Source organism: Pelecanus crispus, chromosome 2, assembly GCF_030463565.1.
Source record: "Pelecanus crispus isolate bPelCri1 chromosome 2, bPelCri1.pri, whole genome shotgun sequence".
NCBI lineage: Eukaryota > Metazoa > Chordata > Aves > Pelecaniformes > Pelecanidae > Pelecanus > Pelecanus crispus.
The window spans coordinates 77,319,513-77,346,564 of NC_134644.1; the positions used below are offsets into that span (position 1 = coordinate 77,319,513).

The window sequence follows — 27,052 nt, forward strand, 5'->3', positions numbered from 1 at the left end:
GAGACTTATTCGTCTATCGATGAGTAAGTTCGGATTGGAGCCCAGGAAGGATTTATGTAGCAATATTCATTGTACGGAGGATAAGATTATTCCCAAATTATAAATCTGTTGTGGTTTTCAGAGTAGCAAAGTTTACTGTGGTTTTCTTTTTGTCATTTCATAATCTAAAGAGACAAGGTCAGGTTCATGTTGACAAAGGCACAAGTTTTCAGGGCTGAAATGATACTTGTGGGCACCTAACTACCATTTGTCCCTTTGAAAAATCTCGTATCAAGACTAGGGGACAGGAGGAAAGATTAATTGATGAATCTATCATTTTTAATTAGCAACATGAGAACAGCACACTGGCTCTGGTGGGCTTAAAATAGGTTATCCAGTGACTGATGGTGATCTAAGCTTTCTTTCCTATTCAGAGGAAGTTCTTAGAATTTTTTCATTGCAGGACTAAACCCATTATTGCCTTCTGTGTGTTGGTGAGGGACACAATTCACTTCCTTGCTGCTTCCCTCTAAATCCTTATGTAGCTGTACTTCCTGCTGACTTTTTTGTAGCTGTATGCATCACGCCTAGAAGATGGTTTGGGGAATATTGTTTAGAGAACACGAAATGGGAAGGAAACATGAGGGAAAAGGACTCAGCTGGTACTAAGAGCATCACCTGCCTCAGGGGACTAATAGAATAGGAACCTGGGAACAAGTGCACAGAGACTGCTGCACCCTTCCAGAAGACTTTATAATATGTTGAGAGTTTACACTTTAACTAAGTTTGGGCTATTTGGATGCCCCCAAAGATTCATGAGGCTCTGTGACACCTGAAAGAACACAATAAATTTGTCAATCCTTTGTTTACCCTCCCTCTAAACACGGTCACTGGGAGACTGTCTTAGACTCTTTTTGGAGGTGTTTGGCAAAATTTGTTTCCTAGACAGAAGCAAGCTACCTGGTCATCCCAAAACAACATTCTGCTTTTTAACTGACAACGGCATATGTGAATCCATATGTAATACAATATAATATTGTATTTCTTCCTTACTTTCTTCCAAAAGAAAGAAAATCCTCATTTAATGCAATTGATTGAGCTTGTCTACCATGAGCTTACAGGTAGGGACTTAATACTTTATACTGCACAGAGGTCTTTAATGCCTGTGGTTTCTGTCCCTTCCTCCCGCACATCTCTAACTTCAGTTGTCTATGCCCTGTTTAGGAATTCAGTCATACTGACATGGTATCAGCCGTCACATCTGCACTCTGCAATGCAGAAGGTAACAAGAGGATCACTGTAAAATCTATATTGGTTTCTAAATCAGTGACATATACATCCACCCTTTCTTTGGAAGCACATAGGAATGGTGCATTAGGCGCCTTGAACAGAAAATGGAAGGTGATATTGGAAGTAGGGGCTGCAAACATGCACCTCTTACATCGTACTGGTATTCAAAAACATCTAACAATAATGTGAGCATGTTTTTTCTTCTTTAATTGACCTTCTTTATTCTTTAATGGACTGCCTTTACTCTTTGACCTGTGGATATACCCCTGCAGCACCGCAGTGTTGATGCCTTTCCTCAGTTGCTACAGGTTCGGTGTCAGACTTGTTGCCATGGTCTTCAGAATCTGTTGCTGCTATCTTTGGGACAATTCCAGCTTTTGTTGTTTCAGTGTATGTTATTCCTTTGAAAAAGTCTTTAATTTGTCACATGGCATTTACTTCTTATCCGGGGAACTCCCCCCTTTCCTTCCTTCTGCATTAGTGAGTAGCAGATGTACTTTAGCCAGCATAATTTATGATTAGTTAATTTAATCTGCCATAATGACATAAAGTGAGCCTGAAAAAAGCTTCTATCAATTTTGGCATTAGAGGTAACATAATATTTTCAAATGTCTACCAAACTGAGTAATTAACCCTCGGGCTGAGTGAAGGAGTCTAATAGACATCTCTCCCACATTCCTTTGCTTTGACAAAATGAAAGCAAAACATGGGAGCCCAAGGGTTAAAAATAGCAAGTGAGAGTTTACAGTACATGAGACTGGTTTTATAAGTGAGGTTCAGAAGCACACTTGAGTTGCTGCTGTTTCTTTTTAGGCTGCCAGAAATTCTCTCCAATGAGGCATCTGATTTGCACTAGAGCTTTGCTGGCAGCGTTGGCACAAAGAGGACAGCTATGTATTAACTATCTATCCCTTAGTTCATTGCTTTTCTTCTCTGCTTTGTAGCTTTACAGTAAATGGGTGGATTTTGTTTAAACAGCAGCTCAGTGCATGAGATCACCACGACTAAAAGTTTTTGAAAGAGCAGATGCACTTTCCAAAATAATAATAATAATGAAAAAGTTTATGCAATATTTTAGCTCTGGAAGTTTAAGCTGCGTCGTTACTTTGTGTTCTATTTTGTAAATGCAAAAGCTGATAGTTGAGGTTGGCAAGAAATACGTAAGGGGAGATCTGATAGATTCTTGTAAAGAAAGCATTAAGCAGATGTCAATGTTCTGTTAACAAACACATTAGAGAGTATTAAATTTGAAAAGCAGTACTGTTTCCTGTGGCCTACCATGCAGGCCTACAGATTTCAAAAGCCCCAATGACATTTGCTTTTAATAAAGAAAAATAAACTCTACTGAGAGAAAACCATAACTCAGGGACTGTGTGGCGGTAGAAGCTGAGCAGGTACAACCAAGGCAGGGTATGCAGAATGCCGCAGAAAACCATCTGTCATGAGACGATGCAGGGATACATGCTTATGGGCAGAACTTGATCTTGCAGAGCAGAGAAAACGTGCAAGGGAAGACCTGACATAATGCTGTCTTAATGTGTTTGATTAAAGGCCAGATGCTTTCAAAACATGAGAGACTGTGTTGAGGATGAAGCAAATGCTGGTGACTGGGGTGAGATTGCACTTGATGGGCCTTTGGCAACATTAATTTGGCCAGTCATTAATTCAAATGCCACGGAAAAGTACCAGCTCTAGGATTTTCAGCTGTTTCTGAACTGAGACAATAAAAGTCATTACTTAGTTTTATGTGGGTTCTCTCAGAAGAAATTATTAGTGGGGTAATTGTAAGTATCAATACTGCCCCAAAAGTCAAGAACATATTTGCTGCTTGGCCATCTTCTTCCTGCAACTTGGTCGGTATTCTGAACTACATGTAATTTGTTCACAAACCCTGTCTTTCTCTGCAGGATTCAGCCCTCTGTGCTGGGCATAACACCTTGCAGGAGTTGGTCATTACAACTATAATAATCAGTTTTGATCCATGACCTCAGTGTGAATTACTCAAGAGCCTCTGAAAGTAAAGTGCAAGTTTTCCTCTTCAGTACCAGCAGTTGAATTATAGCAGTAAGAAATGAGCTATTTGTTGCAGGTGGATAGTAATAAAATGTTGCCTTTCATCAAGAGATTTACCTTTTGGTTAAACAAAGGTTAATGCCTCTGGGCATTAGACCTAATATTCTTACAGGGTCAATATCATCACTGCTTTGACTCCTTGCCAAGTCACAGAGAGATCAATTTATATGATGATGGATTGATCAGTTTTTCTTTGGTTAATGGTGGATAACATGTGGGTAGAATTTGGTACTATGTAAGACTGTGACAAATCTACCCTCCAACCAAGAACTTAATTAGTGGGATCAGGCCTTGGTCATGTAAAACACTAAAGCGCATCTGCTTGCATGTTCTACCCCATTGGATAATGTTGTTTATATCCTGATGGTACCTGCAGACCTCAACCTCCCCTCATCAAAGCCATAGACTACTAAGCATCCCACAATCCTGTGTGATCATTCTTCGTGAATATGATACTTGTGTGAATATGCGCACCTAAGAGCAATTCAGAACTGAACGTGACCTTTCCTCAGCCAAAACCTGGCTGCTCCTTTTTGACATGTCCCAAGGTTTGAAATGACTGTGATGTTCAAATGAGTCTTTTTTTTTTTTTTTTTTTTTTAATACTGAGAATTGCAGGTCAAGAATACAAAAGCTGGAAATATTTCTTTTACACCATGTCTTAAAAGTGGATGACTTCTTTTTAGGTGAATGCTACACTCATTATTTAAGTGTCAAAGCATTTCTACAGTCTGTTAGTATGATGGTTTCCATTTCATTTATGTGATATAGCAGGAATTATGGCTATCTCCATTTTACAGAAGAAAAACAAGGGCACAGATAGACTGAAATCTAGAGCCATCAGAAGTGCTTGGCACCTAATTTCCTTTTGAAATCTGTCATTAGGCCAAGCCCGTTGAATTCATTATAGTCCTGCCAGGTAGACTGCTCCTGGACTGGTGAAAAAGCACTTCACTGAAACTTATATTTGAGGGGAAAAAACCCATAAGGTGAACTTCCCAAAACCTGGGATATTGAATTCTGATGTCCTGCCTAGTGAGCGTCCGCACCCACCCAGCAGACCCAAAGCCTGACCAAGATGCCAGTGTGTGTAGCTAAGGGATTTCTCTACCCTGTAGGCTGGCAACCTGAGATTTCTAAGTATCTTGATTCTACTAGGCTTGCTCCTGCTTCCTCAGTGGGAAGCCTGGGAACCCTCCCAGTTTCGAAGGTTCCTCCTCATTTCTTCCAGACACTCTGATATACACACTTTTTTTTTTTCCCCTCCTCTTTTTTTTAAGAGGTCGGGGGGATGGAAGGGGGAGCATGTAAATGAATGTCAACATAAATAGAACTGTGGAGAAGGTGTTTTATATGTTTATAAGGGGCCTGTCACTGTGCTGTCACAATACACTTAACATTGATATTGCTGTTCTTTTTAACTATAATTCTCTTTTGATTGCTTTGTCCAGGAGTTATATGGATTTTAAGTCAAGTAAATAATTAGATGGAAGTAATGAAAATCTTCTATATTTCTTATATTTTTCACTAAAAAGGAGTTCACTTAGTTTTTACTGTGTTCTTTCACTCTTTAAGATCAGAAGGGCAATTAAACAACTAAAGCAATTCTTGATATTCTTGAGCTGGAACAATGAATCCTACTGCTACTGTAAATGATGATACTGCATTTGCTGCTGCTTAAGGTAATCTGACTGGTCAGCTCTCTGGCTCATTATCCTAATACAAACTCCAGTAAGGAAGTCTATTTCTATGGTTCAATAAACAGAGACAATTGAAAGATTCTTCAAAGAGAATCAGTGATTGCTAAGTCCTGTTGAAGTTTAAGTGACTTCATCAAGTAGTGACCACCTGTTAAAAAAGAAGCAGAACTCGGATGAGTATTGTAAGGAAAGAGTGAGCATTACTGATGTAAAGAGGCATGAACGTGCAAAAATGAATACAATGAAAACAAATTTTTGATTGCTCATGTATTCTCCAGAATTACTTCCCCCCCCCCCCCCCTCCAAGGGAGGTTTTATTTGTATTTTTAATACATTTGGTGCCAGACTGTAGTCACAGGTGTAGCTAAGTCTACTGTTGGTTAGCTTTTATGACAGGAGACTCCTTAGCAGCATTAATAGACTACACAGATTTTATGAGCTACAGATAAATGAATTGCCCTAAATGTTGTAAATCTTTTGCTTCTGCAGTCTTACAGTAGAGCTGAATTTGTCAAGCAGAAGCTATGCTGGATGGTACTTTTGACCTCTACTTCATAGAACAGATTAATTCAGGTGTGGAGAGACAAGACCTCTGGAGGCTGTCTAGTCCAACTTCCTTCTCAAAGTAGGGCTAACTTTGGGGTATATCGGGCTTTCCATGTGCAGTCTGGGTTTTTAAGGGCTTTGGAGTTCTTCACACCAATTTGTTAGTGTGAAACATTACCAGGTCATCTGTAAGTTGAGAGGTGTAGAAATACTGGGAAAGACAGTCGAGTTGCACTACATGCATGCTTACTTGCTTAGCACAAAGGTGGGAAATCATCACTGTTGCTCAGCCTGCTGGCAATCTGTTAGCACAGTTGACTTCTCTCACTGCTATGCTAGACCCTTAGACAAGATGCAGATTTCAGGTCTAGGTGATTATGATGAGAACATATACTAAAGTGCATATGTTCACTTAAAGATGTGTCAGCATAGTATGATGTTATGATACAATCGCTCATGTCAGCATTCAAATCAGAGAGGGAGGGCTTACATTTCAGCTGAAAATGTGAAACGATTTCCACCTATAACTTTTGGCAGAGAGATGGAGCAGGATGTGGGCTTGCAGGAGGAGACCTGTTCTCTCCAGAGAAAAATCATTAGGCATGGGAACTTGTCATTTCCACTGTTGTTTTTAAGACAGTCATACAGCAAACTGTACTTAAAGCATTGTTTCCCTCTCTGTAATTTTCATATACTAATTGTAAGTGAATGTCTCTTTTAATTATAAAGTGTTCAAATGCGTGTCTGCACACTTGAAATAGAAGATGATGTGAAAGCCACTACAAATGGAAGTTATTGGATAAAGCCAAAGCCTGTGCTTTTAGATTACAATTATGGAGACAAATTTGTGAGGCAATGCTTTATTGACAGTCAGAAAAAAGAATGGGGACTCAGGAAGATGGGATAGACTGTAATCTCAGACCTAAACATCAGTTTTTATGGGGCTGTAACAAGCAAATTAGTTATTATGACTCAGTTTTCCCTATCTACAAAACAGACCTAAAATTAGATACCTTCTTTAGGGAAGAGTAAGAGGATTAAAGGAGTAAAGTTTCACGAGGTACTTTGAAAAGGCTCTAGAAATAATAAAAACATTCTGTGCTGAAATTAACAAACATTTTTAAATTGAGGAAGAATGGGGAAAAAAACCACAAAAAAAGTCTCAGTATTTCCTTTCAGTTTCTCTTCAGTTGTTCACGCCATGATTTGCTGTCAGTATCCAGAAAGTAGAAAAGATTGTAAAACCCTGAAGTTCATTACATAGCTTATGAACATTTTTTTTCTTTTTTGTTTTTAATGTAAACTGTTCATTTTAGATCCATAGATTGGCATAGTTCACTTGGTTTCCACTGGCATTGCTCATGCTACATGAGTTTATACTGGAAGGAATGTGTTCGCTAATAAAGTGTGGTTAGCATCTTGCATTATGTCTTGTTAGCATCTTCCATTATATCTTATTATTTAGGCTTAAATTACCTGAAGTTTCTTAGTAACTGGTGATTTCTAGGCTAATCTGGAGACACCTGAACTTGTGGAGCTTTGACAGGCTAGCACATTTCTGCTTAAAGTCTCTTCATCAACGGCAAACCCCATTTCAGCATTGTATATTTTCAGTGCTCGGCTATGGTTGTCAGACACTCTGATAAATGGCCTTGCATACACTTACAACAGTCTGTAGATTTTGATGAGGACATCAGAGCTTTATGACCTTGAAGCTACATCTTCTCACCTGTGAAATAAGAAGCATCTGAAGGAGTACCTGGTGGTTCTGAAGAAACTACAGCTGGTCTCTCTGTGAATGGCAAGACAGAAATGAGAAGGGCGAGTCCTCTGTTTTGAGGCTGGAGAGGCAAAATCTTTGTTTTGCAGAAACTGGGTAGCTCTGGAACAGACCTTCACCCAGAGTTTCCTCAGTGTATCTTAAGAAGAGTTCTTTAATTTGTTAGTACTATCATCTTGCATCAAAATCCTGAATAAAAACATCTCTGAGTTTGGGGCAAGTTCAGGTCCTTGTTTATCGCACCTACTTTACAGCCAGATGTAGTTTTCATAACTGTTCAAAATTAGTGACTTTAAAATATATGTTTTGTAAAAGCGTCCACCTTGGTAGCAGGGTACTGCCTTCCCATGTTAGTTGGTAGCTCAGTCTTCACTGCATTGCAGAGATAATGCAATGCTTTACAAATTCATCAAAATGATCAGCCTATGATGTCACTAAATATATCTGTAGTACTCAGTGTGATAAGGCTGTAGCATGACTAAAGTAAATCTCACTTTGTGTTCTGCAGTATCAATTTTAAAAGAGAGTATGAGTTCTTTTTTTCCCTAGTGGTTACAAATGGCTCAATTGTCTAAGTTTTTAATTTTATGCTCATGAACAGTAAATTGGTTTAATTTTCTATTTGGAAGGAAAGTCACGGGGGGCGGGGGGGGCAGGGGCGGGCAGCAGCGTACGTGTGCTTTGTTGCTTTTTCTCTTTCCCTTTTAAAACATGTCTGAGAGTTTGTGGCACATTTCTGGCAGAGTGCACTGTGAATAATACTACCACGTGTCCAGGATTTTGACACAGCTTTACCTCCTGGTTTGTGGCCATCTGCGAGATAAGGTTGCCGGAATTCCAACATGCAAAAGGCAGTGCAATTTTCAGAGCAGGCATTATTGAGCTTCCAGACTCCTTGCTTTGAATGGAGGGCACTCATCCTACTTATCTCTCAATGCCTCACTTCCCTGTGATCTCTCTGTAGTGAACCTGGAGAGGATAAGCTTCTCAAAATCTCACTTGGCCTGAAAGGAATGTTAACTTTTCTCACAATATTTTTTTTTTTCCTTCATCTCAAATGGTTCTTCTTAATTTACCTTTTTTTTTTTGGTGGTATATGGTGCACTAGATGTTGAAAGTCACTGGGAGTGAATCTCCATGCAGCAGCCAGAGTGTGAAGGAGGTGGACTAGGTGGCACAGACACTAGAGACATGGGGTTTGTTTCTAGTCCTGCTGACACTTTGCTCGGTGAGCTCAGGCAAGTCACTTCTCGCTGGCATCTCACTTCTCACATCTGTAAAAATGGGGTGGACAGGATTTCTGTCGCTACAAAATGTTTTGGGATGCAGAGATGGAAATCATAGAATCATAGAATGCTTTGGGTTGGAAGGGACCTTGAGAGATCATCAAGCCCAACCCCCCTGCAGTAAGCAGGGATTGAACCTGTGAACTTGGCGTTATTAGCACCATGTTCTAACCAACTGAGCTGACCCGGCTGGTCAAATCCTAGGTAAAAGCTTTTATTTGGGCATTCATTTATGGCTGGAAAGACAGCACTACCAGCCTGTGATGTACCAATGTGATTTCTTAAGGAGTGGAACAAAGGGGAAGCACTGGGATCCTCTGCATGTGGGATCCCTGCGGGCAGTGGAAGGCTGCTGGAGAACGCCGCTGGTGGTGTCTCCACTCTGCCTCTGCTGTGCCCTGACTTGGTGAGGAGGACTTGTGTGAAGGTGGACCCCCACAGCACTCCTCTCAGGGAGTACAATTTCATCAGGGCCAGGGCTCAACTGGCTGTTTCAAACTGCAATGGGGTGAGTACCTCACCAGAAAGTTGTAATACCAGTGCTAGGACTGAACAAAAAGGGGAGGGTAAATACTTCCCCTAAATACTCTATTTCTACTAAATGATAGAAAATCAATTTCATTTTGCTTCAAAGCTTTGCTGAATTTTGTGGGCTTTCTCCTCTGAGGAAAGGATGTGTTTGGGTGGGGTTTTGTTTAATTTTTTCCAAATTGAAAATTACTATAGGAATCAAGTCCTACTGTTTGTGAAGTAGTTCACAGTGAAAATAGCCAGTCAGCACTGGTGAATAGGATTGAGTCAGGTTCTTGGTTTTGCCTGCAGTAGAAACAATACTTACCATTGTGTGTCTCTAGGCCGAACCCAGACTGAAAGGCCTTTTTCAAATACTGGTCTTCATCATGCGCTCTGAAATCAGTCGATGGGCCATTTGTGTAATTAGACCTCAAGATAGCCAATGAAGAAACTGAGAAAGACGTGTGAAGGAGTTGGCTCACAGCTAAAGCATTGCCTGGTATCAGGACGGGGAATAGGACAAAGTGGTGCTGTGATTGAGCCCTTCTGCCTTCAAACAACACCCTGCTTTCTCCAGTACATCCCAGGCGAGCTCTGAAGGACATCCAATGGTTCCCAGAGTTTAGTCACTTTTTTTCTGAAGGGGCCCTCAGTGTCTATATCGACTTGAAGCTAAACCACATTTCATGCCTTCTTGTTGGGAATGCCTGTTTGTCAACAATGGGTCATTTTTACAGTCTAGACAATGCTGGTGTCATGATGAGAAACAAGTGCTTAGCTATGTGTGCAATGGTATATGCCATTGAGAAAAAGCACTTGGATTTATTCCAGTAAATCTCTGATGCAAGGGATATTGCAGCAATGATTATTCCACATTTAAAAAAAATTATATGGGCTGCTCTGTTTTTGAAAACCTACACATTTTTTCCTCTATTAAATTGCTTCCTGGTGATGGAAATGTCTGAGTGTGGGGTTTTTTTTGTTTGGTTTTTTTTTTTTCTACTGCATCTACTTTCCTTTAGCTTGCACACCCCTGAGGTAATTAGTGTAGGTTAAAATTTACATAACTGACTTTGGGGTTTTGCAAATAGGAAAGATGGAAATTTATTCAAGGTGGTGAATAATTCATTTTAAAGCAAGTTTCCTGTTTTTTTTTTTTAATCATGTAGAAGATGTATTACAGACTCATAGAGGTTTTCTGAATAGGACCCTAAGCATTGAATTTTTGATATATTTTATTTCTTAGTGTAGGTAAAAAAATATTAACCATGACTCATTGCACTTTTCCTGTTCAATAAGATTTGAATAAACTTAACAAATTTATTAGGTAGATGATAGAGCTTTTTAAAAATTACCATGACACACTGTGGCAAATATTTTACTAGGAACCAGAAGAAATAGTTTTAAATCATATTCCCATTGCCACTTTAGAGGCAGAGAGATGGAAAATGATGCAGTTGATACAGAGAACCCCAATTCATATTTTCTTTTGAATATTCATTATTTAATTAAGATTAGGAAGATAAACAAGGGGAGTGGATAGCTATGGGAGTCTGGTAAAATAATCAATTTAAAAAAAAAAAAAATTCTCTACTTCTGGCTCAGTGTAAGCCTGGACTGGTAATGTCTGAATGTTGTTGTAATATTATGCCTACTTGATATTTTACATGAAGTAAGTTTTCTGTTTCATGTTATTTCTTAATCTAAGTGCCCACCTCAGAAAAATCATTATCCCAGGCACCAGCAAGACTTGGATCCAGGAGACAAATTATGAACCAAGCCATCCTCCTGCCTTCTGAACTTTAGTTTTAACTGCTTCAGCCCAACTTTAAACTCCTTCCCATGTGCCACCAAACTCTGGAAATGCCTGATGTCTTTTGGTCAGTGGTTTTTGTCATTAAACTTCCTCGGGGACTTTGAGCTCTGTTGCTGGGCACCCTCCCGAATACCCCAGCCATGGCAGACTGTCTCCTGTGCCTCACAGGGGTGATGAACATTGCTGCTTGATCCTTGCTGCTGCTGGGACGGGTGCCCTACAGCTGTGAGAGCACATCCCCGCAGGGCAGCCCGTGAGGAACCACCTGCCCTTCCTCTTGGCACGTTCCCTGGTGGCTTCAGTCCCCACCGGACTGTGGGAAGTGGCACGAGGGGTGGTCCAATCACCCTAACCAGGCAGCTGCCAGCTCTGCTGAAGCAGAGCCGGGACCGGAGCCAGCTCCCAGCCCTTTATGGGGAAGGGGCATAGGTGGTGACTCACTGGGCTGGGGAAAGAAAATCAGTGCCAGTGTTTGTGGGAGCGGGAGAGAAATGACTCCATCTCTGCTCCAGGGACTCCTAGTGAACTTCAACCCAAAGCTGTCCAGGAGCAGGAGGGCTTGGTTCCCACTAACTGAAGAGCAGTGGTGGAGACAGTGTTGCCCATGACACAGCTGCCATGTGGAGATCTGGAAGATCTCGCTTTGAGCTAGTTTGGTCATCTCACCTTTGTAATCGTGTACGTGTGATGCTTGCTTGTCCAGGGCCTGGAGGATTTATTGCACCCATCTGAGGATCTCTGCTGGAACTACCAATAAATCTTACTGTATTTTAAGGCAACCATGTTGTCTCTGCTTTAATTTTACAGGGTTTAAACAAGTTACATTAAAAGCTACTCACACATGTTTTTGTAGTCTGTTTTTATACTCCAATAATTTTCATTTTGGAAATAAGCAGGATGCTTTGCAAGTAATTTTCCCAATGTCTTAGTCTTCAACAGAGATTCCTAAGCTTCCTTGAGAAAAGCCAGATATTTGTGAAAAAATACAGAAATTTGGAAGAAAGAAGAGACTTCAACAGCCAGATATAGAGCCTCTGATGGGGAAATTTTCTCCATTGACTATTACATTGTTTCCCTATGAAAATGTTTTTTGGCTTTGAGGCTTGATGAGAGGGGAAGGGGAATATAATTTTACACTGTTTAAATGACAGTATATGGTATACAGTAGGAAGCCTCTTTGTGTATTGGTAGCGTTGCATGCACATTTTATGATGATCTCAGGGACACCAGTAGGAAGGCACAAGATACCTCCTTGAATATTCATTGAGATCTCTGAACAATGCAGGTCAGGGAGAAGAATTCTGTTTTCCTGAGTCTACAACCTTCAGCAGGGTTATTGTTTTCAGGTTTTGTACAGAAAACACAGTTCGAAAAGATGTGGATGCTGGCTTCTTGATGGTCTAACTTTTTCAGCTTGCTGTGCCAGAGAGCTGCAGAACCGCAGAGGGAGAGGACTGCTCATGCGTGTCAGCATCCCACACATTGCAACATCCCAAAATGCCAGTCCCTCTTACCAAACATTTAAAAACAGCTGTGGTGATACAAGGCCTCAGGATCTGGGGCAGATTTAAAGTGGTGCAAACTGTGGGCTCTCTGGTAGTCTATGACTAACTGTTTTGTGTGTTAACTTTTGTTGTGCATGTACAAACACACGTGCATATATACGACTTAGGTGTAGTAAAAATAAGAACTGTAGGGCACTACCATTCACAAATATACATTGTAACAATCAAGCTTTAAAAACAAGATTAGAGCTCTGTTTCCCTTGGAAATAATAGAGTAAACATATGGAAAAAAGTTATGGAAAAAATAATGGAATAAAGTGATGGTGGCTGAAATTCCTAATTGCTTCTGAAAAACTTTAACCAGAAGACCTAAGGCAAACATTTGGAAAATTGCACATTCATGGCTTTTATTTCCATATTCTTTCTGTACATTCGGAAACAAAATGTAGGTTTTTTTTCTTCCTTTTTCTTTTTTTTTCTTTTTCTTTTTGGCATGTGGGACTAAAAGCACCACAAGGAAGCCTCTCACCACAAGAAACAAAAGTTGCAAGCCAGGATTCATGAACTCTTTCAAAGGTATGTCAGATAAGGGCTACTTTGTGCTTCTATCTAATATGCTTTCCTTCCAAAGGTCTTTCAGTGCTTTACAGATATTAATGAGTGGAACTTCTCCCAGACAAAGGACCTAGAAAAGTTAAGCCTGTGCTTTTGAAAGAGGCCTCTGTTTTGGATACCTCCATTTTCAGATATCCATCTTGGGCTGTAATTCTTAAGTGCTACACACAGTGCACTTCAAAAGGTGACCAAAAGGCTTCTCCCAGTGCCCTTCATCCCTGCTTCTGAATTACCCTTAGAGAGTGAAGGAAATATGAATTGGAGCAATGTTTTTGTGATCAAGCTATAGGTGACCTTCAGTTAAATACATGCATCAGATTACCTGTAAAGAAATGAACGGAGGAAATAAATAACCCTCATGGATACAACCAAGGAAGCTATGTTCTTCTGTGATAGCTGATGAGCATGCTGGTGAGCACCAGAGAGGCCTAACTTCACTGAATAAATTATTCTCTTGAATCTAATACCCAGCAAAAGGAGGGAAAGGAGAAAAATGATGCAACCCGAAAAGAGATCAAATGTGGTTATTTAAATGTTTGATGTTCAGTAATGAAAACTGTTTACCTTCATAATTGTGTATTAGCAGCTAATAAAGGCAATAGATACAGTAGTTTAAAAGTAATAAAATCAACAACAAAGTGTATTTAATTTTAAATTGAATTGCAAGCAAATGGGTGTCCTAATGAACCCCTGTGTCAATGCAGCTCTAACCAAATTAAGTGAAATAATTTCCATCATGAGAAACTAAATAAGTACAAAGTTCTAAACAGACCATTCTTCTCGAGGAAGGAAGTTAACTTCTCAGATGTTTCAGCTCTACAAACTAGCTAGACACATTCAAGAAGCATCTTCTGTTACTTCCATTTAGGACAAATGGACCCAAGTTAACTTGACTGCAGCTCAAGAATAAAACCTCAGAGGTGGTTGACCCTGTGCTTCTTGTATTCAGTCCTTAGCACTAACATTTTGTCCTTAGTTCTCATCCGTCTTGGCTTGGGCAAAATTTCCATGTATGTCTTTAGGACTAGCTTCTACACAGACCTTCCAACTGATTTAGCTATTGCCTGGGCATTTACATGATGCAATTCTACTGGTAGAGGAATCTGGAAAATAGCCTAGTTGTGCACCAGTGGTAATTTTACTGCTGTAAATATGTATATATGTTTCTTAAAAAAAAAAAAGCATAGACAAGGTCTGAGTAGAAACTGATTTGTAGTGATGTGCCAGGAACTTGGAGACAGACTGGGATGTTTAGCGTGATTTGCAGAGTCTCTGTAAATAGTTTTCTTGATAAAGAACCATGTTAATTGTACAAATGTAGAGGCTTCTCATGTTATCACCTAGAATGCAAAGGAGGAAAAAGGAATGAAGACACTGGAATTGAATTTTCCAAAAGCAAGTCAGAAAAAATGGAAAGAATGCTTCAGAAGTGCAGTCCAGGGAAATATTTTTGACTTTTTTTCTTTTTTTTCCTTTTTCTTTTTTTTTTAAATGAACACCAAATTTTAGCATTATGTTTTGTGACTAAAACTTAACTGACTACATGGCTTGGCAACCTAAGAGAGCCTATCCTCTGATTGCCTGTGTTGTAGATGCCTAAGCTAATCCTGAATTGCAAAAGTACCTGATCGTGATTTCTCCTTGGTCCGTCTGACTCCTCTCAGCACATTGCAGGCAGCTTCCTCGGCCTCCAGCTCCTGAGAGCCGCTGTGTCTGTCTTTGTGCTCTGCTACCTGCCCCTGCCCCTGCCCCTGCCCCAGCTCCACCTGCAAGTGTGACTGGAGCATCGCTGGCGTGGCTGACCGATCCTCCCTAGCCTTTTAAAGTGGCTTGTAGAAGCAGGAGCTGAAGTGTTTTGAAGCCAGCAGAGTGTCTACAGATGTTTTTACTTAGGGCCATTTATATTTAGATACTGGTGCTGCATAGGGACGGAGGAATTGCTCATGGTTCTCTGTCTATTGAAAGATGGGATGGGAATGCCAAAGCATACAGCTTTATAGTGCTTATTGTAAATGACTTAGTTTTGCATTTGCTCCTGCTGTGCTCTAGGAACAAGGCTTTCTTCATAGGGTATCGTGACCTTTGTGTATCCTGTGCACTAAGCAGGGCACTGCTGGGGTACCCAGTGTAGGGCTGTTCTTACGTGATTTGCTGAAGTTCTGTGTTGCTACAGGGACCTCTCTTTAAAAAACAATCTTTGAGTTGATATAATTATCCCCAAAATTACTTTAACTACATAAGAAGTTAACGTGAATGCCAAGGAAGGTTTAATGGTTTATATACAGCTGAACATTTGTGTAAGTGCATGTGTGTGTGTATATATACGTGTATATGACTTACATAATTTATATATATAGTTTTTTGGTATACATAAAATAAGATCTTTTAGAAGATTTATAAATGAGATAAGATTTCTATATAAATTTGTAAGATTTAAAAAAAAAAACAAAACATGGTAAGATTTATACATATAATAAGATTTTTTTTCAGTGGTTTAAAGTAACCCAATCCCCAGGGAACCAAGGGCTTCCAAAAACCTATTCCAGTTTATTGAAGCTGTCAATTGGTCCTGAAAGTGTTGACAGAGGCAATGGCTTCCTACTTTAATATTCTTAACTTGGAACCTAAACTCCAAGACCAGACAGAGCTGATTATACACGGCCAGTGAAACTTTAGGTTCCTTATGTCGACCTGTGGCACAGACTGACAAATACTGGTCGTGTTACTGGGGCTGTGATTGCATTTTTCATATAGCCACTTTTTGAAGCCTAGTAATTTCTCTGCTTAGCACACTTGTTTCTCTTGGGTGGCCTGCAAGGCTTATGATACATTCAAACAAAACATCAAACTGCAATGTATTTCCAATGGCAAGTGCTGTCCGTATCTGCATTGTAGTTAATTTCTGTTCAGTTCTTCTTCCCTGTTCCCTTTCTAACTGCTGCAGCGTGAGACGGCAGTCATTGAAAGCAGAGGAGAATGAATGTGAAGAAGAAATGGCAGCCAGCTTTGGTAACCTTGCAGGTGTGAATACTAGATTAAATGGAGCAGCAGGACCTTGTGGGAAGGTGAGGTTCTCCATGAGTGCTCTTTTCCGTGATGTGAACTGCTAAATGACTAGATCAATTCCATTACCTTTTTTTTTTTTTTTTTCCCTTTTCATAGTTTAAGAGGATAGAATTTAGCAGGTTTCAAAACATGCTTTCCAGCAGAAGTAACCATACGCTTAAAGAGAATGTCTAAAGCTATTAATGATGAATCATTTGGGCATGGCAAGAGTTCTTCAAAACAGTTTGTCAGCGCTGGCCAAGCAAAGTCTTTCAGCAGGAGATGAGACAGCTATGCCACCATGCAAATGAGACGGGCTTGAAATATGATGAATCTTCTATCTCCTTTTCCTACTCGACTGACACTCGCTTTGAGGAAGGTTGTAAATGCAAGAGAGATTGTGGTATAATTCCTCAGACTGGCGTTTCTGCCCCCCAGTCACTATTCGATTATCTTCCAAATTGCTGTGTTTCAGAGAGATAAAGATTTTTTATGGCTTGCTGACTTGAAACAACCAGAAGAGCCAGAAAAGAGATGGCTAACTGGCCATGCATAGTAATTCCATTGGTAAATGACAAAATCTTTGTTTGTATGACATTTCCAAAATTACTACAGAAGATGAATCTAAAATACAAAATGTCACATTTGGCATGCAAAACTATCACAATATATTTCAGTATAAAATTCATAGAGGCGTTTAATTTAGAATGTGTTTAATAACGGAGTCTGCCTGCATCAGTAATCCTGCCTTGAGGTTTAAAAGGATTGTCTTATTTATTCACATAATGTTAATTTTTTTTATATATGATTCAGAAACCAAAAATATTAAGGTTAAATCTTCATTGTTAATTAAGATTTTCTAATTAAGCTGAAAATAATTGTCATTCAGATTAGTTGTTAAGTATGGTTTGTGTTGAGAAACAAAAGAAGTTTAACAAATTCAACTGTTTATTTAACTGCTTAATTTAATTCCAGAAGCTTTCTATCTATATGGAAATATGCTATCTCTTCCAAAATAAATCCAAGACAGGATTAAAGAAGAGATTATTAGCTACTGTAGGCTTAAACTGTAAGACTACTAAACCTAGTAGTCAAGGTAGCCATTTGATTCTGAAGTGTGGCATGGGTTCTTGTATCACATTGCATTAAAAGAAGATGACCTAGCACTAGTGTTTTCTCAAAATAATGGAAAAAATTGATTCCTTCTGGGGGGAAAAAAAAAAAAATCATTGCTGATTTGAAGCACTAAATAATTAGTTATTGCAGAAGCAATTTTATCCAATGAAGTCAACACTGGAGCCAAACTGGGACTCCCTGTTATGCACCTGACCCTGAAGATTGCATTTGGGCAACACTGACGTATCCACTGGCATAGTGGGACAGACCCTATGCCTTTACTCAGGCATGACTTGCAAGGATTGTACTGCTGTGTCTGTTCCCCTCTGCCAACATCCACACTATAAGCTGAGCATACCAGGAAAGCACCAGAAAGGCATTTCTGATATGCAACACAGCGTTTATTCTATACTAAACATTCTGTAACTTGGACAACATCTTGTCAACAGCAAGCAGCAGATGTTTTCTTTTGTCTGGACTTGGAATAAAGGTGCCTATAGGGAGTTGTTATTAAACTCTACACGTGTTACACTTTGATTACTATTTTTAAGAGAATCTGATTATATGATAATCAGAAGGTGAAAGGATAGTCTGCATATTACACAGCACTAATAGCTTTAGCAGGGCCAATAATTACTATAAAAACATGGCCTGCCCTGTCTTTCACTCTGTGCCCGCAGCCTGCTCATCACATCACATATTGTGCCTGTCTTGCAAAGCACGCTGTGTTTTTGAAGGTGTTGTTTTCCAGTTAATTCTGCCTTATTATTGCAGACTAATGGCTTCTGGTGTCATACTTCAACAGCTCCACCTTCCCTTCAAGGATGCTGAACATTTTATTAGTAGTATTTGTATTATTTTTTTATCTGTCATCTCTATGACTTTTGACCTCCCTAATTGCAGATCCTCGGTTAACAATAGGTAATTGCAGGTTGAACAAGAAGCATGTTGTCTGCTTTTCAGTAGTTATTTTCTTGAAGAAATTTGTTCTTGCTAATTGTATGGTTAAAGTCAGCTCAACCTAGGTCAGTAACTCAGAGGCTTCTCCCTAGGTTGACTGCTCCAAGACACTGCAGCCGATAGAAATTCATGTCAAATGCCTGAGGGGAGTCAAAGATAAGGTCCCTAAAGGCCACTACACCCTCAAACTTTCTGTTCTCAGCCGCTTAGGCGGTGCCTTGCTGGAGTGGCCCAAACTGGAGGAGCAGCCTTGGGCCTGTACAACGCTGCCTGTTAGTCACGATGGAAACTTCTACAACACTGAAATCTACTTCGGACAAAGTATACAGACAGTAAGCAACTCTTCTTAAATATGCTGTCTTTGCTTTGAAAGTTAAAACACATCTACTCTTTCTCCTTCAGGCTTATATATTTAATGCATTCCATCATGTTCATAATTTATTTAATAATTTAAGGTGCAATTTAGGAAGGTGCAATTTTTTTTCCCCTAGGTTAACCCTCATCACTCACTCTAAAAGGGCCAAATATACACTACATCATATACTGTTGTCAGCTGATTTTAAATTTTACTTTTATTCTCTCTTATCTATGCAGCTTGTCAGCTATGTAATTTGATTTCTGTAAAGTAGCTTTAGAATAATAAATGAACGAGTGGGTGTATATAAACACATGAATGCCCAAATCCTTCTGTGAGTTTTTAGCTCCATTGACCTCCATTTGCCAAAAAAGCAGCATTTGGATTATTTTGGAAGGAGCCCAAACACTTGAGGCTCTATTCTGTCTTTTGCGACTGAGGCACACATATTTTCCTGCCTAAGCATGCTGTGTGTGGCAGGATTGTTGTGTGTCAGTTGCTCACTCTTGTAGCTAATGCCTAGCACTGGTTGAAACATTGGTCTCAGATAAACTCTCTGGCACATGAAAGCTTCTTTGCGGTTTGAAAAACAACCCCCATCCCTGTCAGTGTGGGGTTTTTTTGTGTGTTATGAGGCATTGGTAGAATGACAAGGAGAGTTTTTTCCATTTTCAGTTATTTATTTTGCACTATGACCTGAATGGTAGATTTCCTCCTCCACCCCTTCTGTTGTGTGAAGTGGTGTGTAGATACAGAACAGACCATCCCTATCCCAAAGAGCTTACAGATAAAGCAACTTTTATGTACAGTACTGAGGCTTTCAGCTACTTGTGGACAGGTCATTTCTGCTGTTGGGTTTATGATATATAAAGTCCTGCTAAGTCACATTTTCTGCTTTTTAATTGTTTATCATCTGTAACGGATAATGAACAGTGTCTGTAAATACAGCTGTTGGTATGAAAAAATCATGCGTATACACAGGGAAATTGTGAATGTGACTGTCGTGTGACATTAAAACAAATACATGTATCTGTCAGAGAAATCACTAAGCTGGGATTCCTCCCTAGGCAGGACACATGCATCCTGCTTACTGCTTCGAAGACAAAGTACTGTCTTCTCAGGCTTCATTGAAAGGAGAAAACTATGGGCAGTATGACTGAACAACTCTGGCATGCCCTGCCTCTTGCTTTCAGCATTATGTTTCTCCTGGGTCTTGCCTGCTGCTTTTGCTCCTACCTGGAGAATGTCCCCTGTTCAAAACTGCATCTCTCTGTTCTCAGTACTAAGCAAGAGCTAGTTCAGATAGACCTGTCTTTTGTCCAGCTGCTCCTCAATGCAAAGAAACTCCTGACATGGATTTGTGAGGAGTATGTGTAAAGTCCACATACTTGTCTTTGTCTTAGTCTCTACAGGGTAGTATGGACACCTCAGTAACTGCTTAGATATGGCTATTATGCTTCATGCAACGGTCTGAGAGGAATGCTTGTTAGTTTTATAATTTTTCTAGAGTTTGCTTTAAAGTCCTCTTTGAGTCTCACAGAGGACATTTAATTAGCTTCTTGACCAAACTTCATTTTTATTCTAGTGAACCAGGGTTCAGGTCTTGGGCAAGTACACTTAAAATGCAGGACCACGAGGAGAAGTTGGATTTAATGACCTTCTGATGATTCCCTGTCTTCATTAGTGTATAATGGACAGCAAAAGCTTAATGTCATAATTTTAGAGAACCTCCTCCACCACATCATCTTGAAGTTGTAGGTGTTGTACCCAGAATGATTCTACCTTTCTGTTCCACCATGGTATTGGCCCATAACCTTAAAGTATGTGTCAAGAGAAACCCTTAGTATCTGTGCTGAGATGCGGCAAATTTTTGGCTTCAGATGGTTAGTGTCTACTACAGAACTTAGCGTAAGTAGTGAGGTCTTAGTAGTGAGCTCCAGGTGAGCACCTGGGTTTGAACACAATCTTATGTATAGCACTACTGCCCTGGGATATATTACAGGGTGCAAAATACAAGTACTTACTAATGAAGAATAAGCTTTTGTTTTCATTGGCCAGAATAATGATAGGAGTTCAGTGTAAACATGGTGAAAATGAAGACATGCATACTTGATATTGAAGGAGAGCTTAGTTTTAACTAATATATTAGAGAAATTGTTCCAGAACACTACATCCTTCCAAAAATAATAACCCTGTCATGTCGGCAAAGTTGGTGTCAGCATGGGTTACCTGCTGCGTACAGAAAGTGCTGGTCATGTAAGTTAGATCTGCCTCAGGGCTAGTCTGACTTGCACACCCGACCTTTCAAAAATGTTTTTTGTTCATTAATCAATGTTCTTTGCTCCAGCTTGCCAGCTCCCCTTCTTTCCCCTCCTTCACCGTCCTCCTTTTTAGTTTGTCAACCTACCTCCCCCAATAACCTCTGACTACGTATTAGACAGTGGCTCCTAATAGCTCCAGTTGAATTTTATTTGGCTTTCAGTAAGGCCAGACTGTCACATGAGTAATTTTTTTCCATAAATTATGCTGGACAAAGCATGTATGAATGCTTTGGGTTGGGATAAAATGCAATTGCTGTTTCAAATGGCTCTTTACAATTTTAGGAATAGCAACTAACAACATGATCTGAAGGGGACTTGTTTTAGACCCAGCATTTCAAGGACATTTTCATATATTTAGTTTATGCAAGGGGATTTTAGACTTAGATGGGTTAATGCTGTCTGTTTTAGGTGAAGCAAGATCTATTTTGAAGCTTCACCTACATTATAACACAAACTGAACGTGAACTCAAGCTGAGATTAAAAAAATGCAGTAGGTTAACTCTGGCGGTAAAGAAGCTTTGTTCTTAAACTTTCAATATACTCTTGCACTGCCTGATTTTTCTCAGGTCTGGAATGAAAGTTGAGTAAGGAGAGGATAGGAAAGGAGATGAGATGTTTACTGTGCATCTAGTAAGGCAGTTACTGAAATTAGACTGTCCTTGGCAGCTCCTGCACAGATGTGACTGCATCATCTTTACTCTAGACCAAGGATTTTACTGGTATAATTTCCTTATTGATGTCTCATGGTGGCTAAGATCCTACTATAGATAAGACCTAAGTAGTCAGTAAACATTGTTTGCTCACAGTGTATTTAAAGAAGTGTCTTATTGCTCCATAGGATCCATGTCCCAGTGTTAGCACGAACAGATTACTTTTTTCAGCTTAATGATGACTTGAAGAGCACTAATGAGTTGCAGTGTGTAAAAGTTTAATTTTGCTCAGAAAAAGCGTTGTGGGTTTTTTTGAAGTCAGCTTTTCTTAAGTCAGTTCAGTAAACATTGTATGAAACAATTACACCAATAAGAACAAATCCTCACTTTTCAGAGTCAAAATATTCATTGGTTTCTATGGAATAAAGATTGGGTTGTGGCTAAAACGCTTCTCTTCTTTAAAATAAAAAAATGTTTTCAGCTATAATTTCAATTATCAGGACCAAAATATTTAGTTATACATTGGAAGTTTCACCTCCTAGGAGAAGGAACCTTTAAGGAAGATGTTCCTATTTCAAGTATTTGCAATAAATTGTAAACATTTCTGGAACGCTTTTCCAGAAAAAATATTGCCTGTTAGGAAGCAAGTTTTTGTTCAGAAGGGGAAGTTCAGACAGGAAATTTTCAGCTATTGCGAAGAGCACTATAAGCCCATGAGACAGCCTGCAAGTGACATTTAACAAACATTCATTAAGCCGTCCAGTCACTTGGGATGTCAGTCCAGCATTGCTGAGGAGAAGTAGGGACAATCGAGTCAGTGTTGGGCTCCCCAGTCTGCTTTCTAACTCTAGTCCTGCTGCACCTGTTCGGCATCAGTCCTTATTCTGTGCCAGCCTTCCAAAATCAGCACTTCAGCAAAACAAATGTGAGCTCCAGAAGTATGTGAGCACTGGCGCTACGCGTTTTCCCCAACGTACCTGGAACTCGGGATAACACTAAATCAGTTCATATGCATATAAAGCCACAGTTGCTGACAGAACAGTTCACAGATCCGTAGATTTTTAAAGAGTATATCAGCCAGTTAATATTTATGTATCAGTGTGGCAAGGTACTAGCAATATTATAACAGTAGCTGGGTACCATTTTGTTTTACTTGAGGGAAATTCAATATGAATAAAACAGCAACTTTTCAAACATGACATTTAATCCACGCATGTAAATCATACCAGGAGATCTATTATTCATTATTAAAAGGGCACCATATTTTTATTACACTGAAAATGAAACACAAATGCTGTGAAAAATTTAGTGCCTTGTCCTGAAGTTTCAGGACACTTATCATGCAGTCATCTAGCGGAGGCTGACACTCATTTTAAAATATAGCTACAAAATTAATAAATTTGAACTCTCTTGCTTGGAAAAAGAGGATGTTCTATTTCACTGAATGAGGTGGATTTATTTTTTATTTAAGGCTTCCTAAATACTTAAGATGGCAAAGTACTTCGGTAATATTCACATTTGGAGTTAGATATATAATGAATAAAGTTCATATCTTTGTTGTTATTAGTCATTTCCAGCGTTTTCTTCCCTGAAGTGCATTTTGAAAACTACATATATCAGAAACTGATTAACATGACCTAAGGTATTAATTCTTAAAATATGATGAAACAAACAGTTTCAAGGACCTTATTTTCTGTATGTCAGCAGCTGTCTAGGAACTGTGATGCTTTTAGTAATTACAAAACAAGGTAATATTAGAAAAAGTAGAGCACAAACTTTTTTTCTTCCCCCCTTATTTTATTCTTGAGTGAAATGCTGGCACAGAAGAAGAACATTTAGCTCTAGGATACTTTATAGGACATAGCATAAGAGTTTGATAAACTATGAAAAAAGATAGGAAGTAATAATGCTTGGCAGTGCCAGAGGACTTTCAAAATGAGAGCCACTTAAATTTTCCCTGGATGCATTTATTTGTAGTTGGGATGATAAGGTGCTACGTGAACCTTTTGGTAAATGCAAGAACTAAGCTTAGACAGATGCTTGTATTTATTTGAAAACTGCAGGTTTGATGGTTTTTTTGCACAGCAGGAACACATGCTTATTACTGCTTCTATTTTGTTTATCTGAGTTTATTTGGGGTTTCAGTCTTCGATTGCTATTTGCTAAATATCTTTTTGCAACAGCTCCTCAAAACGCATGTTCTCAGAGCAATTCTGTTCCGGCTGTGCCATCCTGGGGACAGACCTCTATGGCAAGCTGTGAGCAGCCCTCAGACTGGGTGCTGCTTACACCACAGGGCTGCCCTGGCTGGCTGCTAGACCTGCAGTAGTGCTCTTCTCCCCAAATGGCCATGAGTCTTTCTCCTTGCTGTGGGACAAGCAGAAAGTGTCACGCGGACCTTCTTTGGCCCAGTGACATGCTGTGCACAGATCCTGTTCCAGCCACAAGCTGCAGCCAGATGGTTTCTCTGGAGACCTTTGCTACCTGTGGATGGACTCTCCCAGCATGGAAAGCTCCATTTCCAGCCCTGTGTGAAGACTTGAAGGGTTTCACTATGTCTGGTGTGCTGATATTACAAAGCCATTGCATATTAGAAACTATTGCATCTACTGTATTTAGCATTATGCAATTGATTTACATATGCAAAAGGTTACTACTTATCCCGGGTATTGGTTTTGGTAATTAATTGGAGTTACATTTCATGTGGTATCTAGTCAATGTGCTCCAGTGGAGGAGTTCTTGAAAACACTCACTGGACTGTACTGTGCGTGCTCCTTCAGCTTAGACCAACTATACTGCCCAAAGACCTCAGAAATGTGGCCTACATTATAATGTATCATCTCTAACTAGGGTAAGGTATGTGGTCTGTATTGGAAAATCTAGCAGACATATGTTAAAAATCAGGAGTGTCTAGGGACAGGCTTTTATTTTGGACCACTCCATGGCCTATTCCCTACCTAATGGGAAATTGCATCTGTAAGAGAGCTTGACGTGAGCCATTGGATAGAATAGTTGTACAAAAGTCATATATTATGTGGGGCAGATCAGCGGGAAGGCAAAACGCAGCAGCCCCTGCCTGTATCCTTAGCTCCAAGTAAACTCCAAACAACAGAGGACACCAAGAGCAAAGTAAATGCCCGCCCAACAGAAAATGCTGTGAGTGGAAAAATGGAGCAATTCCGTGACTCACCAGAGCTGACAGCCTGGAACTGTGAACAGGGGCTTAAGCCGTGTGTTGGTCCATATCTACAAGTCGTGGGAGCCAGAAAAACATCCTCAGAAAACACTTTTTTTTCCTTAAAATATCTGGTTTTGAAACGTCTCATGTTTTAAATGATAATCTGTGAACTCAAGATAAGCAGGTTAGTTGCAAAGCTGTACTACAGAAATGGGAAGAGTAGTTTATGCCACAAAATTTAAAAAAGAGATCCTGTTTAAACATGCAATTTTTAAGCAGAGCACACAAGGAAAAGGGGATTTGTTATCAGGATTCAGTCTTCCTGTTCCTTTGCTGGAGGGTGTTAGCTGAGCCCCTAGAAAGAGAGTAGAGCCCGACCAGGTCTGTACCATCTGGGAAATACTGCAGAAGTGTGAACTCCACATTGGAACAGCTTCCCTGATGAAGGGAGCATTGCTGCGTCCCAGGCTAGACCGAAGCTTAAGGAGGAAAGGGATGCTGTGCTATGCGAGGGGTGATGAGGAATCCAAACCAACATCAGGAAAGAGACCCAAGATGGAGCAGATGGTGGAGTAAAAAGGAGAGGAGAGCTGCCTGCTCCTGCACCGGACCCCAGGGTGCAGGCAGAGCAGTGCTGCTGTGTGACTCAGCCCTGCGTGCCGAACGAGCCACGTCTTCATGAGACTTCTTGGCTCCGAGTGGTTTCTGAGCAAAGTACGTGTCTTTTTGACATGAAAGAAATAAACTCTGCTGTTTCATGTCGGTGGCCGATGTTATCCCAAGAAACTCATGCTCTGACCATGCTGGAATCAATCTCAGGAATAAATAAGTGAGATGGAAGTGGCAGGAGAAGGAACTGGGGTTCCTGCCTTCCTCTTACAAAGACAATTTCTCCCCTCACAAGATGAGGTCAGAATCTACCCAGGCCAGCACTATATCACCAGAAACGCTCGGGGAGGCTAGCGCTGGCTGTACCATACATTACTACTCCCTGCTGGTCAAAGAACAGAAAAGAATTAGGAGCAGATGTGCCAGGACAATTAGCAACAGATGCAGAGGCTAAAGCTCACAGAATGCAAACATTATTCCCCTGTATTTGGGAAGATAAAAGGCCAGATTCTGGCCCTCTGGTGTAAGGTAATCATGCTGCACGCAATGCTGCCGGAGTTAACTATGCCCTGAGTTATCTCTCCTAGAGGAGAAGGAGGTGGTGGGGAATCGTCCCCGCTCTGGTAGCATGGGAGAGGGCAGGAGGTGTTTCCAACAGGGCACTCGGCGTGGCTCTGGGAAGGCGCCCGGGTGCTTTGACACAGTGCGTCAGGAGAAATCCTGCTCACTGCCATGGCTGCGGGACAGAGAGCGGTGAATAAATTACCTGCTTAAAGATTCTGCTGCCCTGTGCTCCGTGCAGCTCATCCGCGATCCTGAGCTCATGTGCTGTGCTGCAACCACTTCTGGTCCATACTGCCCCCCAGTCAGGCAGGTTGGGATACTGGGCCACAGGAAAGATGGTGGTACTGCATAAAGGTTAAAGGAGATCTGCAAGCTGCAGGGAGAGGAATCAGGGAGTCGTTTGACATATGTCAGGCTTGAAAGGTCTGTTCTCTTTTTCAGAAAATAGGAAAAATATAAAATATATATATATGGGGAAATGAATGATAGTGCATTGCACGGTCCTCCTTTGATTTGTGTGTTATTTTGTATTCAGATACCTGTTCAAAGACAGGCAGCAATAGAAAGCCAGGGAAGTAAGTTTCCAGCCACTCCAGGACATTCTGATGATAGATAGGACTTTTGGAAAACCCTAATAACATGATATTTTATTTTTACCTCAGTCCATGTTTCTATTCCCTCCCCTCTGGCCTTTTATAAATTTCAAAGTTACGTAAACACCTCCCAAGAAAGCCCTTCCCTCTGCCTGTATGCCGTCCTTGCATGTAAACAGGGAGGGCTTGAAATCCAGTTGTGGAAACTCCACCTTATTTTGGCAATAACAGCCTCGTCTCCAGCACTATTCATTTTACATAGTGAAGTAATTTTTTATTTGTTAATGAAATAGTTTGATGGGAACTGCTTCCTATTTAAAAGGTTTTCTACCCATGTTTTACACCAGTGAGGTTCATTTGCCACAGTTTTCATAATCAGAAACAATGAGCTGTTAATTTATATGGTGTTTTGCAAGATTCTTCTATATAATAAGTAGACATTGAATTGCCTTTGCAAATTCTAATTCACTTTAATCTGTTTGAGTTGTACATGTTTAGTGGTCAAATTTTTGTGTTATGTGAATTAAGTAATGTAATTTTTGTCCTTTTTCTTCTAAA

The 27,052-nt window shown here is 40.1% G+C and overlaps 1 protein-coding gene across 1 annotated transcript in view; it reads left to right on the forward strand.

The window, feature by feature from the left end:
• The window catches only part of LOC104035791 (orofacial cleft 1 candidate gene 1 protein homolog), a gene marked incomplete at its 5' end in the record, with an annotated part of 58,596 nt that overhangs the window by 22,226 nt on the left and 9,318 nt on the right, over nucleotides 1-27,052 (forward strand). The gene's annotated exons all lie outside the window — the stretch shown is intronic.